Raw genomic sequence first — 20,491 nt, 5'->3', positions numbered from 1 at the left:
TAAAATTTTTCCACCTCTTTTGAAGTAAGTTAATGTAAAATATTAAAAAATATGTTTAATAAAAATTCTGCATCAAAGTGTAAGACATTAATACATTGAACACAAACAGTTTATGAAATTTACATTTAAAAAAAAAAACACTTAATATAATCTTGCACTGCACACGTTTACAGAACTTTATGAGTCCTGATTTTATACATCAATTTAACTACGAAATAATTGGCTATAGAAATAATATTTTAATATTAACATATAAAATATTGAAAATTACCTAACAACGTGCTCACGATATAAAGGATCTTTATCTGGTAGAATTCAGCAAATTATACCATATAATTGCCAATTATTATTTTACAAATTATTTTCTAACTGTATGTTTTAGATGCAGTTGTAGTCCCCTTGGCATGGATAAAATAATATATTCCATTTATTTGATATTTATCAATGATTATATTAAGGAAATTTTATAAATTATTTGAAACGTTATTTGAATAATCAATTCATCATATTAAATGAAAAACGTGCTAGCCCTTTGTTTCCTGGATCAAATATTTAACAACGACAATTTTTCCTTTTAGCTTATTTAGTCCTGCAAATAGCGGAAAAACATGTGGCGTTAAATTTAAACTTCATATTTATCGATAGGAGAAAGCTAACAAATTGTTCGGGAAAAAAACTGACAGATTTGAGTGTTTAGAAATCTTAACTTTCAAAAGTCCTCGTGACATTTCCTTATAAGCAATTTGTTAAACACTTTCAATTGTTAGAAAAACAGCTTGATGCAAATATTATAGAATGTTTTATTTTCTTAACAGATAATTAACACTTATAAATCCTAACAATTAAGGATGTTGGAATAATATTTACACGTGTAATGAAGATATTTTTAAACCATAAGAAAACAAAAATCTTCTTTTACATGGCAATTGCCTATAGTCAGTTTTGTACGTTTATCGCGTAAGAAAGGACAGATACAAATAATGAAATATATAGAGATGATGAAATAATGAAAAATATTTTGTATTATTTATGCAATATTAAAATTCTTGCTTACATGAATATAATTTTTGTACAAAATATTGAAATATTTATTGCATAGCGCATAAAATTTTTTGAGGAAAAAAGGATCGATAGAAATAATGAAATATATGGAGGGCTGAAAAAAATATATTTTGCATTATTTATGCAGTTTTAAAATTCTTGTTCAAATGAATATAATTTTTGTACAAAATATTGAAATATTGTATAGTGTACAAAACTTATTGCTGAAAAAATGACCAACACAAATAATGAAATATATACAGAGCTGAAAAAATATTTTTTGTATTATTTATGCGATATTAAATTTCTTGTTTACATGAAAATAATTTTTGTACAAAAAATTGAAATATTTATTGCACAGTGCAATTGTTTTTTGCAGAAGGAAGGACAGATCGAAATAATGAAATATATAGAATTCTGAAAAATATTTCTTGTATTATTTATGCAATTTAAAAATTCTTGTTTAAATTAATATAATTATTGTACAAAATATTGCATAGTGCGTAAAATTTATTGCGGTAAAAAGGACCGATACAATTAATGAAGTATATAGAGAGCTGAAAAAAATATTTCTTTTATTAGTTATGCAATATTTAAAACTCCTGCTCAAATGAATATAGCTTTGTACAAAATATTAAAATATTGCACAGTGCACAAAATAAAAAAAAGTAAATTACTCTGAATATCTCCTATTCTAATGATCGGATTTCCACTTACTAAGACTCAATTTTAATGGTTTCGGGGCCTAACTTTAAATATGCTGTGTGTTTAATTTTGTGTAGACAATATCTTAAGCTACAAAATCGAACACAAAAACTTACTTTCTTTGAGTCAACATACTTTTTGTTCGACGTGCTTGGAATTGTGATTCTAACTATATGGTAAGTAGTCGCAATCTGGAAAATATGGTCCCAATGTTTAGGCAAATTAGCGTGTAAAAGTTCGTGCCTATTATTATTTTTTTTTTGTAAATTTCGCCATTTAAAAGAAATCCTATTCTTAAATTTTGATTACTCAATAACTATTCAACCAATTATTTTCAAATTTTCTATTCTGATATTCAAAATTACGTAGATTAAATTGGTGTTAAAATTACTAAAACTTACAACTCAACATTTTTTTCAACCATTATTAAATTAAACCTTAAATATTTTTAAAACAATTTTTTCTCGTGGAACTATATTTGGTTAACCAAGCTCTATAAATGTGTGCAAAAACTTTTTAATTTGCTTCATAAGTTTTGGAGATATCGGGGTATACGCAAAAATCAAATTATCGTAAAGGGTTTCAAACTTTCACCTGCTCTCCTAACCAAAATTATGGGATAATATTTTCTAAATTGCGGCTACCTCACCTCAATATTTTGAAGTTTAAGAATCCAAATCCGTGGGGAAAAAAATCGTGTTTAGTCAGAGAAAGTGTGCTTTTTTTCCTAATTTCGTAACTTAAAATATTGCTTGATTTAAATAATTAGTTTAAACAGGTTTAATTATTCTAATCATTATGAACGAGCCCTAGAAAGCGAAAAACTTAATGACGCTGAAATGTGCATGACATATTTCTTAATATTTAAAAGCTAAATTATCATCTTATTTAATCCTTTTCTAAATAATTAAAAACCATTATTAAAATCAATACCTCAACCTTGAATTGAGTGCGGAATAAACCCTCTACATCTGCCTAACTAACTAGTATAGAATTTGAAAATCGTTACATGGTTACAGTACCTTTCGATTTTAATAAATTGGTCATTATTTCTCACACTTTCTTTTTCCGCCAAAACATTTAAATACATAAAGCTAACCAAAGAAGGCTCGGCAATTAATAGCCAATACATGGACTCTTTAATTTTCTTTAACGAAAACTATTCTAACGTAAGCATGTCACTTGCATTTTTGATTTCTTGATGAACCAAGGTTTCCTTTGGGGCATATCCCAGCAGCGACACCCTCCAGGGAAATTTGCATTTTTACTTTATTTTATAAATTAATATGCATTTCAGAAATGAAGATTAATTTTTATGTCGATGGACTTGCAAAATTAAAAGATTTTTATTATTTATCAAATTTTATTCTTCACTATCTCATCACACTGTGAGCAATCAAATAATTGGATGGATAATAATAATTACTGCAATGGTTCATCAAGATAATTCTTTAAACGTTGTTTCCTACGAACAACCGATTCATCTTCAACTAATGGTAAATGACAACGTTTTTTGCAAGCTTTTGTAATAAATGTTATATCTTTAATTTTGATTTTCAAAATCTAATCTGACTAATCTAAAACTAATCTAATTTAAGATTAGTTTCATGATTCAAAATTTGGTAAAACTTTTTTATAAGTGTTTAATTATTTTTTAGCACATTGTTGCATAGTTAAATTATTTTCTTTTATTCATCGCTTAAAAAGCTTTTATTCTTCTAAAATGATCTTTCAGCTTTCACACCATTTGTGGGCGCTATAACTTAAAATAATCGAATTATCCCACTTAATTTGTTAATCCTTTTTTATCTATTCTCTTACATGTTTTAGCAAACATTTATTATAATTTTTGTAGCTTTAGAAAAGTAGTAAATACCTAATTGCTATTGAAATGTAAAAAACGTACAAAAAAATATCTAATTATCTCAACATTTTTCGGGCAAATCGAAAAAGTCAAAGATTTCGTAAAAGTCACCAATTAAAGAAAAGGAAAATAAATAAAGGGAATTTGTGCAGGTACAAACTTGTATCCTACTCAAGTTTCTGGATTTTAAGTAAATGTTTTATTTTAGTTAAGTGTTTATTAGTTTTTAACCCTTTGACGTATATGCGATACCGATGTTCCTTCTATATATTTTTTCTGGCTCTCTAATTACAAGTAAACGTGCATTTTAATATTTTTTAGTTTTTTAACAATAACTTTCTAATAAATACTAAATAAACTGTCAGATTATCGGAACTATATTTGTATTTAAATACAAAATTTAAAGAAAGGAGATTGAATTTTTCTTACAATCATATTCAAAAATTTATCAATTATAGATTTTTTAAATAAAAGAAATTTCAATGATGAATAACTGTTTCTCTTAAAGTGCAAAGTTGGAAAATTATATTTTGGAAGTGAGCCGTATTTGGAAGGTTTTACAATCACTACGAAAAAAAGACACCAGTGTTTCATGCTGTATTTTATAACCATAAATTATTAAAATGATAAGTGGATAAGTTTTCACTTATATCGACCTAAATTAATACAAAATAAGTAAAAAAATATGAAAACTATGTTTAATGAAAATTTTGCGTTATAGAATAAATATCCGCTCGGTGAAGTGACGTTTATTATACTACTTTACCCTACTTTACCAATTCTTAAAATAATTATTCAATTTTCTGTTCATAATTTCTTAAAATATTTTTTTCAATAATTTTATTCCTAATATGTGTAACTTTTTTATTTGAATATATTATATTTCAACCGCAATATTTATAATTTCGCGATTAATTATTGCAGCCAGGAAACTCTGACACATCTCACAAAAAAAGCCTCATTGCAACTCCCCGAATGGCAACGCTACAAAATCGACCAATGATTGCCGCTAAAAATGTCACATGCCAAATCTAGCTAAGGTGGCTAAACATATACCGCTTTTAAAAACGGAAACTGAAATAATCAGAGAGAACATTCTTACAAAATGGGATCTCTTCCGAAATTCACCCTATCAGTTGGGGCAATCTCATACTATTAAGCTTGGCAGAAGTGAGAAGTCTTTGTCGATAGATCTCTATTTTAGTATTTCGTTGAAAGCGCTTTTCTTCACGAATTTATTTGACAATTTTTAATTTATATCACGAATTTATTTGTTTTATTATTGTTATTAGTTATTCACTGAAAAATGAGTCTCAGTCGTGCTGTTACGCTTTAAGATTTTATACTATAGCACATTTCTAATAGGTTTAACGAATTACATGTCATTTATTTGAATTCAAATTTATTTTAATGACTTAGTATTTAATAAAAAGATGTAATTTTTTTAAAAAAAAGAGTTGTTATATAGATTTGAATGATTGTTTTGAATTCTTAGAATTTTGTGCATTTGCAATGTACCTAAGTTAGTAGCGAGAGAAGCGAGCTTTGTTTGCGAAGCAAACCATATAAGATTGCGTAGCAATTTTCGGGGGTGGCGAGCGTTAGGTTGGCGAGCGTTAGGTTGGCGAGCGTTAGGTTGGCGAGCGAGATTTTTCTGGGATCACAGTCGAAAACTATTGTAATAAATGGGCTAAATGTAACATGTATAAAGCAAAATCCGTATATTTTTGGTTGATGGAAAATATATACAATAAACTTTATTTATTTTAATTAATTTATTTATTTTAATAAAATTAATTTATTTATTTTAATAAAAAATTTATGTTATTTTAATTAGAATTTTATACAATACTTCGAAGGAAAAAATGCAATAAATCAAGGTATACTCTGAAATCAGACAACAAAATTTTCGAAAATTAATTTTTAAATAAATTTCTTTAATTGCAGTGGGGATGTTTCCGTATCATGATCTGACGAACCAACTACAATCGCCAAGTTTCAAATTGATTTCAAACTTCCAAATTTGAAGGGAAAAAAACTTGTAGATGTTTGCCCGGAGTTTGATTACGAGTTATACCTTTCGAGTTGGTCCCTTTCTGTAATTTTTTTTTTTTTTTTTTTTTTTTTTTTAAGTTTTTTGCAGACAGCAGCCCGGAAAATGCCAAGTTTTTAAAAATACTAGGAGGCTCCGCCCCCAGGTCCTCTCCACTTGCAATTCCGTAATTGTTTCTCATTCATTATTCTTTATTTCCTTTTAAATGTAGAAAACACAGAACATTTGGTTTGAAAATATATACTATATTAATTTGTATGTAAGAACATTTTGTTAATATGTTAATTATAAAGAAATAGATAAATATTTGGATTTGAAAAATAATCATCTTGATTTGGAAAGAATGTGTGACTCAATGAATGAGAAATAATTTTGCTCGTTGACGAGACATCTAATAATTGTAATAGAGAATTCTTATCATTCTTTATTAGTTTTTTTTTAATCCACTATAAATGTTAAGTTTATATTTGGTAATATGTAGTCTCTCTTTTTTTTTAATCTTATGATTGACGAATTTATAAAATAGACATCTCGTTAGGAAAAAAAAAATTCTGCAACAGTCGATAAATAATCTATATTTAAAGTACTAACTACTACTGACGCCCGGTGGCTTAAAAGCCCGGTGTACTGACGCTCGGTGGCTTGTATTTAAAGCAAAAAATTTTTAGAAATCGCGAAAAAGCACTTAAATTTACAATAACATTCGGAAAAAAATAGGAATTTCTAAAAAAAAAAAAAAAAAAAAAAACACAGGTTAAATTTATAATACGAAATGGTCCAATCAGCACATTAAATTTCAACTCTGTAGTTGCATTTCAACGAACCGACGAACATGGCCTTTTTTTTACTATAAGTTTATTAGTTAATAATTCTCGAACTCAAATTCGAATCGTAATTTTTTAATTCCATCGAACTCTTTGTACACTTTCTTACAATATTTTGTAATTTTAAGATTTATAGATTTTGAACAGCAAAACAATAGGTAACGTAAATCAGAAAAAAAGGAGAAAAAAACAAACATAAAATTTCAATAACTTTTTCAAGTTGTAATTTCAAAATCTCTGTGTCAGTTTCATAATCAAATGTGGTGCTCTCCCCATGCCAAATTTTAACTTTGTATTCAACGTAGTTGCATAGAGCGATCCGTTGTATTTAACATAATTGCATAGATCGGGCTGTTGTATTTAACATAGTTGCATAGAGTGAACCGCTGTATTTAACACAGTTGCATAGAGTGATCCGTTGTATTTAACATAGTTGCATAACGCGAGCCGTATGGCAATTCTTTACCAAAACGTTTAACAGTTAATAATCCTCCAACCAATTATTGTGTGTTATTTTTCTTTATTCTATCGTAATTCTTGTACAATTTTTTACGCTTTCTTTTTTAGTAATTTCGAGGTTTGAGGTTTTACATTTTTTTGCGCAGTAAAACAAAACAAACTTTAAACACCCAGAACAGAGGCGTCGGAGGCGGTTCTTACGATTTTTTAATATAAAGAAAAATTTCTCTGTAGCTAAACTTCTGCAGTCTACTATTAAACTTAGTCCCAAAATGTAAAAGTTTTGGGACTCTTGAAAAAAAACTTGGCACGTGTCTCAATCTTAAGCACAATTAGCAATTCAAGAAGAATCTCAATTCAAGAAGAGTCAATTCTATCCGTCAATTCAAGAAGAGCAATTTATGAAGAATCTTAGCTCAAGAAGAAGCAGCAGACGAAGAAGAAGCAACTCAAGAAGCAATTTCACTAAGATTTTTTATTTGAGTAAAATTTCTGAAAGGGAAAATTTTTCCTTATCTCTCAAAGATAGAAAAATAATTCTTTTTTTCTCCTCATTTGTTTATTTCTAACTTTTGCTCAACATTTTAATTAGGGGATTTCCCTAATCTGAGATGAAAAATAACTTGCAGATTTTGTAGTAAAATGCAGTCGGTACTACCGCGTTGTAGTATTACTGTTACTAAGTAGAAAGTCAACTTTTTTTAGAAAACAGGAAAAATGATAATTACGATTACAATAAATGGTAATAAATCTTATAATAAAAGGGATCAATTACGTAAGGCAAGTAATTGATCCCATTTCAGCAAGTAAAGGATAACTTGGTTTTTTTTTTTTTTATTTTGTATAATATCTATAAAAAAAATTCTTGGTTACCATAAAGGAAAAGTTACAGCTTAATAAGATTATTATGGATCCAATATTTATTTCTTGTAACATTTATAGATCACAATTAAAATGACGAGTTTGTACTTGTCAGTGTGCCTCTTTTGTAACTCAGAAAAATTGATATAAAAATTAAAAGCTTAAAATTGAGATTAAAAAATATATATTATTATAAATAGTTTTAAGTTTGTGCTTATCAGTTTGCCTCTTATATAACTCCAGAAAATTGATATAAAAATTTAAAGCTTGAAATTAAGATTGAAAAATATTATTTGTATTGTTTTAAGTTCGTGCTTATCAGTATACCTTTTTTTGTAAATCCAGAAAATTAATGCAAAAATTAAAAGCTTGAAATCGAAATTAAAGAAAAATATTAATTGTGTTTTAAATAAAATATATATTTCTATACTAAAAATCAAAATTAATGGAGAAATGGCATTAATTCGTTTAAGAGAAGCTTAAAAAAATGACGAACTATTATTGACGCCAATGATGTTTAAATATATTTGGTAATTGGTACTAATGAAAACAACAAAAAAAAAAGAAATTTGCCTGTAAATCATAATAAGTGGGAAAATGGTATGAATTCATTTCAGAAAAAAATCGCTATTCCATTTTTGAAGCTAATGATGCTCAATTAATTTTGATATTACGCTCTAAGAGAAATAAAAAAAAAATTATGAAGAAAAGCAACATTAATGAAGCACTGGTGCTTTTTCTTTTAGGAAAAACGAAAAAAATAAATATTATCAAAGTGAATGATACTTAATTAATTTTAGAAATAAATACTAATTTAAATTAAAAAGAAAATAAGCTATGCAATGCTTAAAGGCGAAATTAATGGAGAAATGGTAATAATTCATTTAGAGGAAATTTAAAAAATCTCCACACTATTACTGACACGAATGAGGCTTAATCAATTTTAGTAATAGTTACTAATTTAACTAAATAGCAAACTGTACTAAAAAGCAAAACTAATGGAGAAAAGCTACTAATTTGTTTAAGGGAACAGTATAAAATCGTTGTACTATTATGATGTGAGTGATATGTAATTCATTTTGGTAATATTTACTAATTTCTTGTGTAAAAAAATCTCAAATTTTGTTTGAGTATTTATTGAGAAAAGGTACAACAAAATTAGCCATTTAAGCATAATTAGGGAAGAAATATTAGAGGAAAGACCTCAAGAGTTGTGCTACATTTTTAGCACTTGAAAACTAGTTATTAGGGAGGTTTCGGTTGCGTTTCGGTTGCTTTCGGTTCCCTATGGTTTTTGAAGTTATACTTCTTATGCGACTTCCAACAAGGTTGCGTTAAATGTTTAACGCTGCATTTTTATTGGCCGGGAAATCACGTGGTAGGATCCAGTTTTCCCTCATTCATTTCCATATTGTTTTGGTTCTCAGTAGCATGAAAATAATATAAGTATTGTTTTTCTATGAATATTTTAGTTTGATTTGATACACATATAATTTAATAGGGTAGTATTTTTTGATGTTATACTTCTTATGCGACTTCCAATAAGGTTGCGTTAAACGTTTAACGCTACATTTTTATTGGCCGGGAAATCACGTGGTAGGATCCAGTTTTCCCTCATTCATTTCCATATTGTTTTGGTTCTCAGTAGCATGAAAATAATATAAGTATTGTTTTTCTATGAATATTTTAGTTTGATTTGATACACATATAATTTAATAGGGTAGTATTTTTTGATGTTATACTTCTTATGCGACTTCCAATAAGGTTGCGTTAAACGTTTAACGCTACATTTTTATTGGCCGGGAAATCACGTGGTAGGATCCAGTTTTCCCTCATTCATTTCCATATTGTTTTTGGTTCTCAGTAGCATGAAAATAATAAAAGTCATAAAAGTATTGTTTTTCTATGAATATTTTTTTAGTTTGATTTGATACACATATAATTTAATAGGATAGTATTTTTTATTTTCAAATTTACTGGATAACAATTGTGAAAAATGAGTGAAAACTATCCCACGGACAATGCGACGGATTTAAGGTTATGTCAAGGTATGTCTCTTGTGAATATCAATTGATTGTTAGGTTTTCTCTTCTGAAATTACATTATGACGCATTCACATGCATTATTAATACTTATTAATACAAATACATTTTCAAGGGCGAGACGATGAGGCAACCACAAGCATTTCCACTGGTTCAAGAGGTCCACGAGGGAAAAATGCACAATATTACCGTGATTACAAAGCACGGAAGCGAGCGGAGCAGGAAAAAGAGTCGTTGAATAGAACTTACGACTGCTGATTCTTCTACAATTAGCGTCGCAGGTTTCGATGTTTAACTTCTTCCGCGTGGAGGGACTCCATGCACTATTTTTTTTTTTAATATTTCAAATTATTTAAAAGTTTTGGAATCGAATTTTTTTATCTCAATTTATTCGGATCAAATTTTTTTTTTTTTAGTTTTTTTAAATTATTCAGAATTTTTTCAAACTTCAGAAACTCACACACATAAGGTTTTGTTGGAACAAAATAGTATTTAAATGAAGAAAATAATATCGTTTAAACATAAAATTAGCATAAAATATACGCATGAAATAAAAAAAAGCACAATTTTCTTATGAATTTAAATTGTTTTAAAAAGCTTGCTCTATGATAATTTAAATTTAATCGCTTACCTTCATAAGAAAAGGTTTCGACGAATATAGTACTATTTAATCAATATCTTTTAAATGAATAAGATCTTTTACCTATTAGATTGTTAAATAAAGAAATTGATAATAAATATTTATCTTGAACTCAAAACCTGAATTTAAAGGCGATAACCCTGTACTTCACAAATATGAAATGTTTTTTAGATCCATTTGTCTCATTGAGATTTCAACATGAGTTATATCTGTCGTTTTTGTGTTTAATTTATTTCAAGTGAAATCTTTGTAAATGTAAATAGTTAAGATTAAGATAAAAAGTCCACTATTAAGAGTCGCCATATTTAAACAAGCTTGAAGTATTTTAAACAAATTGGAGTGTATAATACTTAGAACCATTTCAAATTTGAGTGTTTTTAAATTAATGTTTTTTTCCAAGAAAAAAAAAACTTGCCTATGAAAAACACTTACATGAAAAATGTCATAGTGAAGTCTGCAAAAAAATGAGTGGATCACTCAAAATAACTTTTAATCTAATGATCAGATCTTCGCGTTTTAGGACTCAATCTCAACGGTTCTAGGGTTTGATCTCAAATATGCTGGCAGTCTATTTTAAGTAACGAAATCAAACACAAAAACTTACTCTGTGATTAAGCATCCATTTTTTTTTTCATTTAGATTTCTGACTCTCAAAATATAGGGAGTCGTCGCAGTCTAGAAAATACGGTCCCATTACTTTAATTCATAGAGGTCAAAAGTTTGGACCCCTTAATGTTAATCTTATTTACGTGTTTCACTATATATCGAGAATTTTTTATTTTCATTTTTAAAAAAATTGCACGCAATTATAAAACTCAATTTTCTAAGCAAAAAATAGTAAAATTTTATTGTTCTGTTTCACAATAGTCGAAAACCTTTTGAACTGAAAGGTATGCAAATTTTTACATCATTTCAAGCAATGTAATTTACATAAAATTCAAAATTTTTTCGATAATTATGTAATAAAACAATTAAAAGAGATAAATATTTTCTGAAAGTTATATTTTGACCGTACGATTTTTATGTTCTTCCTGAACGATTTTATATTGGTCTTTAACGCCATTTATTGTGCTTTTTTAGTACACAGCTTTTTTTTTTAATTTTAATTAGGATCTATTACCAAAATTAATAAAACAATCAATCACAGTATGACGATTTTTTATATTCTTCCTGAACAATTTTATATTGGTCCTTAACGCCATTAATTGTGCTTTTTTTGTACACAGCTTTTTTTTTTAATTTTAATTAGGATCTATTACCAAAATTAATAAAACAATCAATCACAGTAAGACGATTTTTTATGTTCTTCATGAACGATTTTATATTCGTCCTTAACGCCATTTATTGTGCTTTTTGGCACATAGCTTTTTTTAAAAATTTTAAACAGGATCTATTACCAAAATTAATAAAGCAATCAATCACATTATGACGATTTTTTATGTTCTTCCTGAACGATTTTATATTCGTCCTTAACGCCATTAATTGTGCTTTTTTAGTACACAGCTTTTTTTTTTTTAAATTTTAATTAGGATCTATTACCAAAATTAATAAAACAATCAATCACAGTATGACGATTTTTTATATTCTTCCTGAACAATTTTATATTGGTCCTTAACGCCATTAATTGTGCTTTTTTAGTACACAGCTTTTTTTTTTAATTTTAAACAGGATCTATTACCAAAATTAATAAAACAATCAATCACAGTAAGACGATTTTTTATGTTCTTCCTGAACGATTTTATATTGGTCCTTAACGCCTTTTATTGTGCTTTTAGGGACATAGCTTTTTTTAAAAATTTTAAGCAGGATCTATTACCAAAATTAATAAAGCAATCAATCACAGTATGACGATTTTTTATGTTCTTCCTGAACGATTTTATATTGGTCCTTAACGCCATTAATTGTGCTTTTTTAGTACACAGCTTTTTTTTTTTAAAATTTTAATTAGGATCTATTACCAAAATTAATAAAACAATCAATCACAGTATGACGATTTTTTATATTCTTCCTGAACAATTTTATATTGGTCCTTAACGCCATTAATTGTGCTTTTTTTGTACACAGCTTTTTTTTTTAATTTTAATTAGGATCTATTACCAAAATTAATAAAGCAATCAATCACATTATGACGATTTTTTATGTTCTTCCTGAACGATTTTATATTGGTCCTTAACGTCATTTATTGTGCTTTTGTAGCACAGCTTTTTTTTAAAATTTTAATTAGGATCTATTATCAAAATTAATAAAACAATCAATCACAGTATTTATTAGTTTTCTCTTAAACGAATTAGTTCTATTTATCCATTAATTTTGCAGTATAGTATCTTTTTTTTATTTCAGTTAGTAATTATAATCAAAATTATTTCACCGACATTGGTGTCAAAAATAGTATGGCGAGTCGAAGTTTCGCTTTCCTCCTAAATGAATTTACACCATTGCCCTACCATTTACTCCATTGCTTAAAAATTTAAATATCATATACATAGTGTGAGGATTTACTGCACTTCTCTGAAGTGAATCAGTATCATTTATGTGCTAATTCCGCTTTTTTGTCCGTAACCAATTTTTTTACTTAAATTAGAATCTATAACCAAATTAACTATTCGCTAACAGTATAACGATTTTTTACTTTCTCTTAAGCGAGTTAGTACCATTTCGCCAATAATTTTTTTCACTAAGCAGTTCATTTCCTTATTTCAGTTAGTAGCTATGGTCAAATTTATTTAAACATCATTTGCATCAAAAATAGTATGGCAAGTTGAGGTTTTGCTCTTATCGTAAACGAATTTCTCGATTAGTTTTTATTTTTAGTACATTGCTTATTACCCATTGGCAAAATGGGTCTTAGTTTGGATTTGATGGCGTCCTCACACTTTTCAACTACAATAATCATGAGTAATAGTAAACAGTGCCAATCCGTCGTCATTGCATGCGTTGCTATCGCGACCGCTGCTTTTTGATAATTTTTTTGAATATTTCACTTTTTATTTTTTATGGTTGGCGAGTTTATTTTTGACATATGGGACAAGAGAGATCCCATGAATACCTCTTGACTTATGAATAAAAGAGAATTTCCTCATTTGAACGATATTTTTGTTTTTATTGTTTTAATTAAGAATCGGAAATTCTAACCTACAGTTCAAACTGGATCGTTTTTAATACTAATTCAGGTGAATGTCACACACAAAAAGAGGTTTCCAAACTGCTCCAAAAGTTAGAGTTGAAGCAAGAAAAAAACGATGCCAAGACCTAAACTTACCAAGGCTGAAAAGAGCCAAAGAAAGTAGACCGGATTCCCTCACGAAAGTACCAAAGTGGTTGAGAGAATTGAAGCCTACCAAAAAGCGAATGGTGGCTCTCCGAACCCCTTTCATGCAAATACGAGAACTGGGTGTTGATCAGCAGTTAGGGTTAAAAAGATACATTGTCAACGTACCCAATAACTTGCACAAGACCGTAGACCTGCCTTCCACGCAATATAAATGATTCAGTCACTATTCATGTAAAATTGAAAAAAAACCTAGTTTTCAAATCATATTTCATGTATGAACTTGTGAATCCGAAACGGGAGTATGATACAGCTTACAACCTCCATCAAACACCACTGTATAAATCCGAAAGTGTTAATATTGATCTCGATTGGCTGTTCAATGTCTATTCAGTTACAGAATGTGTCTGTGCTGCCTTTAAAATATGTCTGCGAAATTGTGTACCGAGCAGTTCAGGATTAATAGTTAAAGATGTCCAAGATGAGAAAACAATAATGTTGCTTATCCAAAAAACATTAGGGAACAACTATTTTGCAAATGGGTAACCTGTGATCGCCTTGGGGAGATCCCAATTTTTATAATATATAAATAGATTTATAGTTAGTATATACAGGGTGATTCTAAAAAGATGGGCAAAATTTTAGGAAGTGATAGTACACACCCAGGCAAACAATTTTTATCAAAGAATGCATGGTCAAAAACAAAACTCATAACCGCTAGAGGGCGTCAAAGTTCATGCTCTTATATGAGGCAAAAACACACAGAGAACGATGAAGCAAATTTAATGGCGTGTGATTACAATAAGTATTCAAAACAGTGGCCGGCAGCGGTTATGCACGCAGTACAACGGCGAGGAAAAGATAGGCGAACATTCTGAAACACACCAGGCATAACTTTCCCTGCAGCGGCCGAAAGCTTGGCGACAAGTAACGCAGCGCAGTAACTCGTAACAGGAATGGAGCTTTCACGTTTGCATCAAAGAACTTTCCAAATGCGCCAGCACCTGTGCATTTTGTTTTCAACCATGCATTATTTGATAAAAATTGCTTGCTTGGGTGTGTACTATCACTTCCTAAAATTTTGCCCTTCCTTTTAGAATCACACTGTATATAACATTAAAATTTAAAAAAAAATCTAATTGTGTCTCCAAAGTATGTATGCCCACAATATAATAATATATCCCTCTACAACAATGTATTTATTTTTTATTTTAATTAGGATCTATTACCAAATTAATTAAGCATTCAATAATAGTATGGCGATTTTCTAGTTTTCTCTTAAACGAATTAGTACCATTTCACCATAAATTTCGCTTTTTCGTACATAGTTTAATTTTTTATTTCTGTTAATAGCTATTGTCAAATTTATTTAAACATCATTGGCATCAAAAATGGTACAGCAAGTCGAGGTTTTGCTCTCCTTCTAAACGAACATTGTATTAATTTTGCTTTTGAGTACATAGCTTATTTTCATTTTAATTAGGATCTATTACCAAATTAATTAAGCATTCAATAATAGGGTGGCGATTTTCTAGTTTTCTCTTAAACGAATTAGTACCATTTCACCATTAATTTTGCTTTTTCGTACATAGTTCATTTTTTTATTTCTATTAATAGCTATTGTCAAATTTATTTAAACATCATTGGCATCGAAAATGGAATGGCAAGTCGAGGTTTTGCTCTCCTACTAAACGAACTTTTCTATTAATTTTGCTTTTTAGTACAGAGCTTATTTTCATTTTAATTAGGATCTATTACCAAATTAATTAAGCATTCAATAACACTGTGGCGATTTTCTAGTTTTCTCTTAAACGAATTAGTACCATTTCACCATTAATTTTGCTTTTTAGTACATTGTTTATTTTTTATTTCAGTTAGTAGCCATTTTCAAAACTATTTAAACAAACTGAAAGTAAATTAAAAAAATCTAAAAATAGATAAATATGCACTATTAAATTGCCTATTCAAAATTCTTAGATTATAAACTTATAACTTTTCGTTTTAGATCAACAAACCATAAAAGTTCAAAAGGTTATCAAGCGACGTTTCTCCTAATATAAGCAACGCTTACATTTTCAGCTTTTTCATGAGAAATATAGTTTAGTCGAATCATCGTCTCTTATCAATACTTTGCTTATAAGACAAGATGTGCCAGAAAATCTAAAATTTAACCTAAAATCCAAGAGGACGAACAATTTAAGAATTTTAAACAGCAGTTCCCAAATGGAGTTCCGCCGGAGCTCTAAGGTTCCGTTAAAAAGTTAAAGGGGTACCGGGAGTTAAAAATCTCTCTAACCAGTTTTGAGTATTGAAACCACCAATATATTTAGATTTAATATGTAATTCATAATTTATTTAATCTTATTGTTACCGTTGAGAAATTATTTCAAGTAAAATGCCAATGAAATAGAAATGGTATATCTCGAAATAAAATAGAAATCTAATAACAATATATTGTGCAAATTATGAAAAGAACAATCATTTATAAATTATTGCATTAGTATTTCCTACTGCACTGTTCCAATCGATATTAAATAATTAATTCCCTAATAAAAAAATATGCTTCCTTTTTCAGAGTTTACAGCAGTTTTCATTCTGAAGAAAAACATAATTTGGCTTATTTATTCATTTTCAGCTTATGTATATACTCTAAAAACAAGTTTATAACTAGACAAGACGCAGCACAATGATTACAAATGTAACTATCGACATAAACCTAATTCAAAATTGTTAATGATATAGGTTGGGTTGATATAGGCTTCTATAGGTTATAACATTCACAATTACTTCAATAAACTTTATTTATAAAGTCGGAGCTCCACCGAAAGCAGGATGATTATTTGAGATTCCATCGAAAGAAGAATGGATATTTGGGGTCCCACCTAAAGAAGGATGTTTAATTAGGGTTCCATAACCAAAATTATTTGGGATCCGTTGATCTAAAAACAATTTTAAAAAAATTTTAATTGAAAATTGATGTTTAAATTAACATATATAATTTTCTCAAAAAAATTAACACGTTTAGCAAACTGAAACTAATTATAAAAAGTTTGGATGAATAGGCGAGAATACATTTTCTTAAGGTGAATCTATCAATGTAAAAATTAAAAATTTTAAAAATCATTCAACTATATTATCACTTAAATTTGCTGCAATCTTAATTCCAAATTGAACCATATTATTGTGCAAATTAGTTCTTTTGTACTTCATTGCACAAGACTGCACTGACATAAAAAGTATGATCAAAACCTACCAGAAAATGTCAAAATTTACATTGTTTCTGGTTCAATGGGAACACCCAAGAGCATAGTAATTTTTAACGAAGTGCTTCGCTTACTTTTGGTAAAATAAACAATAAAATACCGTTTTATTACTATATGTTATTTTGGAGTAAATGTGACATAAAGTGCTTTTATCTTGATTCTTTAGAGCATGGCATAAAAATCATTTATTCGGTAACGTTTATTTTTCAGTTTTGTATTTTTACTAAATGTGTGTTAATAAGAACTATATAATTTTGAAAACCTGAATTAAAACCTGAAAACCTGAAACTAAGTGAGCTTTTCTATTAATTTTGCTTTTTAGTACATAGCTTATTTTCATTTTAATTAGAATCTATTACCAAATTAATTAAGCATTCAATAACAGTGTGGCGATTTTCTAGTTTTCTCTTAAACGAATTAGTACCATTTCACTATTAAGTTTCCTCCGAAACGAATTAGCACCATTTCCCCATTAATTTTGCTTTTTAAAATGAAACATCACAGGCAGTGTGGTGATTTACTCCTCCGAAATTAATTTATTATAATTTCTCAATTTTGCTTTTAAGTAAATAATTGTTTTTTTATTTCAAACACCGTTGATTTTAAATTTTCAGTTTTCACCGAAATACGTCTCAAAAACAAAGTTATTTAAAAGAAAATAATAATAACTATAAAAACAAAAGCTCTCACATCCAACTTGTGATAGTCAAATTTTACCAAACTAGTCATTTTAACATTTTTTTTCTGTTTTTTAGTACAAATTTTTTTATTTCTTTTCAGTTTTAATGACCGTTAATTTTAAATCATTTGGTTCATAACACATTTAAAAACGTGACCTGAAAACACGTTTATGTATACACGTTTCAAAAATCGTAAACATAAACAAAATAAAAGCATGGTTTCAGATAACTTTAAAAATAGCTGTTCAGGGAGGACGTAGCCTTCAAGGGCAATCCACTTTAATCTTTAAGATCAACTGGCTTAACGAATGGAATGTAATCAATGATTAAAGAACGGACAATAAAACCCGTTTACAATTAAACGGAGCTGGTAGCTATAGCCACCATTGCTGATATTGACTTTTGAAAAATTGATAAAAAAATTTGTCTGCAATAGGAGAGTAACTTATTCTTGAAATTTATCTCTCTGACAATTAAGAATTATTAATGAGGTACTCAAAAGATTATTTCTATATCACTTTAGTTTCATAGCTAGTTATTTAGTTAGTTTGATTTCAGCTAGTTTAATTTATCTAGCTAGTTTAATTATCAAGCTAGTTTAATTATCTAGCTAGTTTAATTATCCAGCTAGTTTTATTATGTAGTTCGTTTAATTAACGGTTTTGTTCAATTAATGTCTAGTCAATTAATGTTCGTTAAGCATACTAATTCATATAGACGAAGCGTAGTAAATCGCCGTACTATTGTTGATATTAATTTTGTTAACAGGTCCTAATCTCTTCTACGATGCAAACTGAAATATAAAAAAACCTATGTACAAAACAGCTTACTTAATGGAGAAATGATATTAATTCATTTTGGAGAAAAGCAAAAACTCACCTTACTATTTTTAGTGGCAATAATATTTTATTAGTTTTGGGAATAAATACTATGACTGAAGAAAAAAAATATAATTAATTAGAAAGATTAATTAAAATTGAGGAATGGTATTAATTCGTTTTGGAGTCAATGATGCTAAATTAATTTTGGTAATTAAGTGCTATTAACTCTTTGAATGCCATGGGGGTCTCCAGTGATTGGCACTGAGTTTGTTCGTAGAGCCACGAGGATCACCGGTGACCGGCGAAGCCAAGATTATTAGAAATATATAATTCGAGTAAATTTTTGATGATTTTAATTTTTTTATATTATTATCGTTACTAAAATTGTTTGAAGAAATTAATGCAATATAGAACACACAAAAATCATTTTGGCCAGATGACCAAAATCATTTAGCGTGGCATTCAACGTGTTAAAATAAAACTGTAAGCTATGTACTAAAAAGCAAAATTAATGGTGAAATGACTCTATTTTTCTTCAGTAAAACTTAACAAATTGTCATGCTAATATTAGCGCCAAGGTTGTTTAATTAATTTTGGTAGTAGGTACTAATTGAAATAAAAAATAAACTTTGTACTAAAAAAGCAAAATAACGGAGAAATGTTACTAATCGATCTGGAGAAACATAAAAGTTTGCATACTATTATTAATACCAATGGTGCTTAATTAATTTTGCTAATAGGTACTTATTGTAAATGGTGTAATTTTAATCTATACCAAATATACTAATGGAGGTAATATTTGTATAGTTTGTGCCTATCAAAACTGTATTAATACTATGCAGCTTCAATGTATATAATGTGGAAAGAGGTGCTTTACGAGCCTACGAAAGAGATCAGTGCCAGAAAAAATCGCTTTATTGTTTAAAATTTTGACCCTCATGAGTAGACCTAGAGCCGAATACAGTTAATTGTTATTTTGATCTGATGAATTACTAAAAACGTATTTTTCTTAATCTAATAACGTAAAGCCCCCAGTAGAGCTAAAAAAAAAATTGGTATTATTTTAGCGTTGTTAATTCTGTTTTTATATGTCTTTCGATTGTGCGCTTGATTTTGTAGTGTTGTTTAGTACGGATTTATTGATGGTTTAATTTTTTTTTACTCCTTACGGAGAACGGATATTCAGCTTGTAAAAAACAAGAGCGAAAGATTAGATGTTGTTTGATGTAAATCGAAATTTTTAAAAGTACAAGGGATAAAGAAAGATAGAAACTGCTTGCGATGCGAATTGATCTTTAATCTAAGGTCATTGCTATATATTGTTCACAATTTAAATTACTTCTTCTTTGTTACTTTTCAATGTATCCCTATTTGAATTTCTAAGTTGAAATTTTTTTTATGTACAGTTTATTATTTCTAAAATACAAGTATTCTTGTATTCTTTCATTTAGTTACGTTTAACATATTACAACAATTTCGTTTGCATAAAATAGTAATTTATATTATATAAAACGCTAATACGTATGTATCAATAAAACCGATGATATTTCTTTTCTCGCGTTGGCAACAGTTTTCATTTTTAATTGATAGGCTTCGGCGTTCAAGAGCACGTATGGCTGATCTATATCTTATACTATAATACGAGGAATGGTTGCCAAGTCGAAAATCGCCCCAGAATTAATAAACTCCGGTAAACTTGGGGGTCTGGGGTTTTTGGCCACGAGGAATCGATTGGCGCCGGTTTTGAAGCGCTACAGTCGAGCAGTTCGGAGTTACAGATAGAATATTTTCAAACTTTATTAGTTCGCCATAATGGCTATTCGCGATCGCAACGCTCGAGTACGCCGTCTAGCGGGAGCCTGTAAATATCGGACATTAATTTATCACGTTTTCATTTACACTGGTTATCATAAATTAAGGAAAATTCACAAAAATCGCGATAACTCAAGAAATTACACATGGAATTTTAT

The 20,491-nt window shown here is 28.5% G+C and overlaps 1 protein-coding gene across 1 annotated transcript in view; it reads right to left on the bottom strand.

The window, feature by feature from the left end:
* LOC107450336 (SEC14-like protein 3) overlaps nucleotides 1-410 on the bottom strand; it is a 50,732-nt gene extending 50,322 nt beyond the window's left edge. Inside the window, exon 1 of the mRNA XM_016066104.5 lies at nucleotides 272-410. The gene's annotated coding sequence lies outside the window, so the exon portion shown is untranslated. The remainder of the gene's footprint in view (nucleotides 1-271) is intronic.
* Nucleotides 411-20,491: the final 20,081 nt, after the last annotated feature.

This window comes from Parasteatoda tepidariorum, chromosome 7 (genome assembly GCF_982258835.1).
Source record: "Parasteatoda tepidariorum strain Cologne lab strain chromosome 7, Ptep-v5.0, whole genome shotgun sequence".
Taxonomy (NCBI): domain Eukaryota; kingdom Metazoa; phylum Arthropoda; class Arachnida; order Araneae; family Theridiidae; genus Parasteatoda; species Parasteatoda tepidariorum.
Note: the sequence above shows the minus strand (reverse complement) of the source record. Positions and strands in the feature narration are given on the sequence as shown.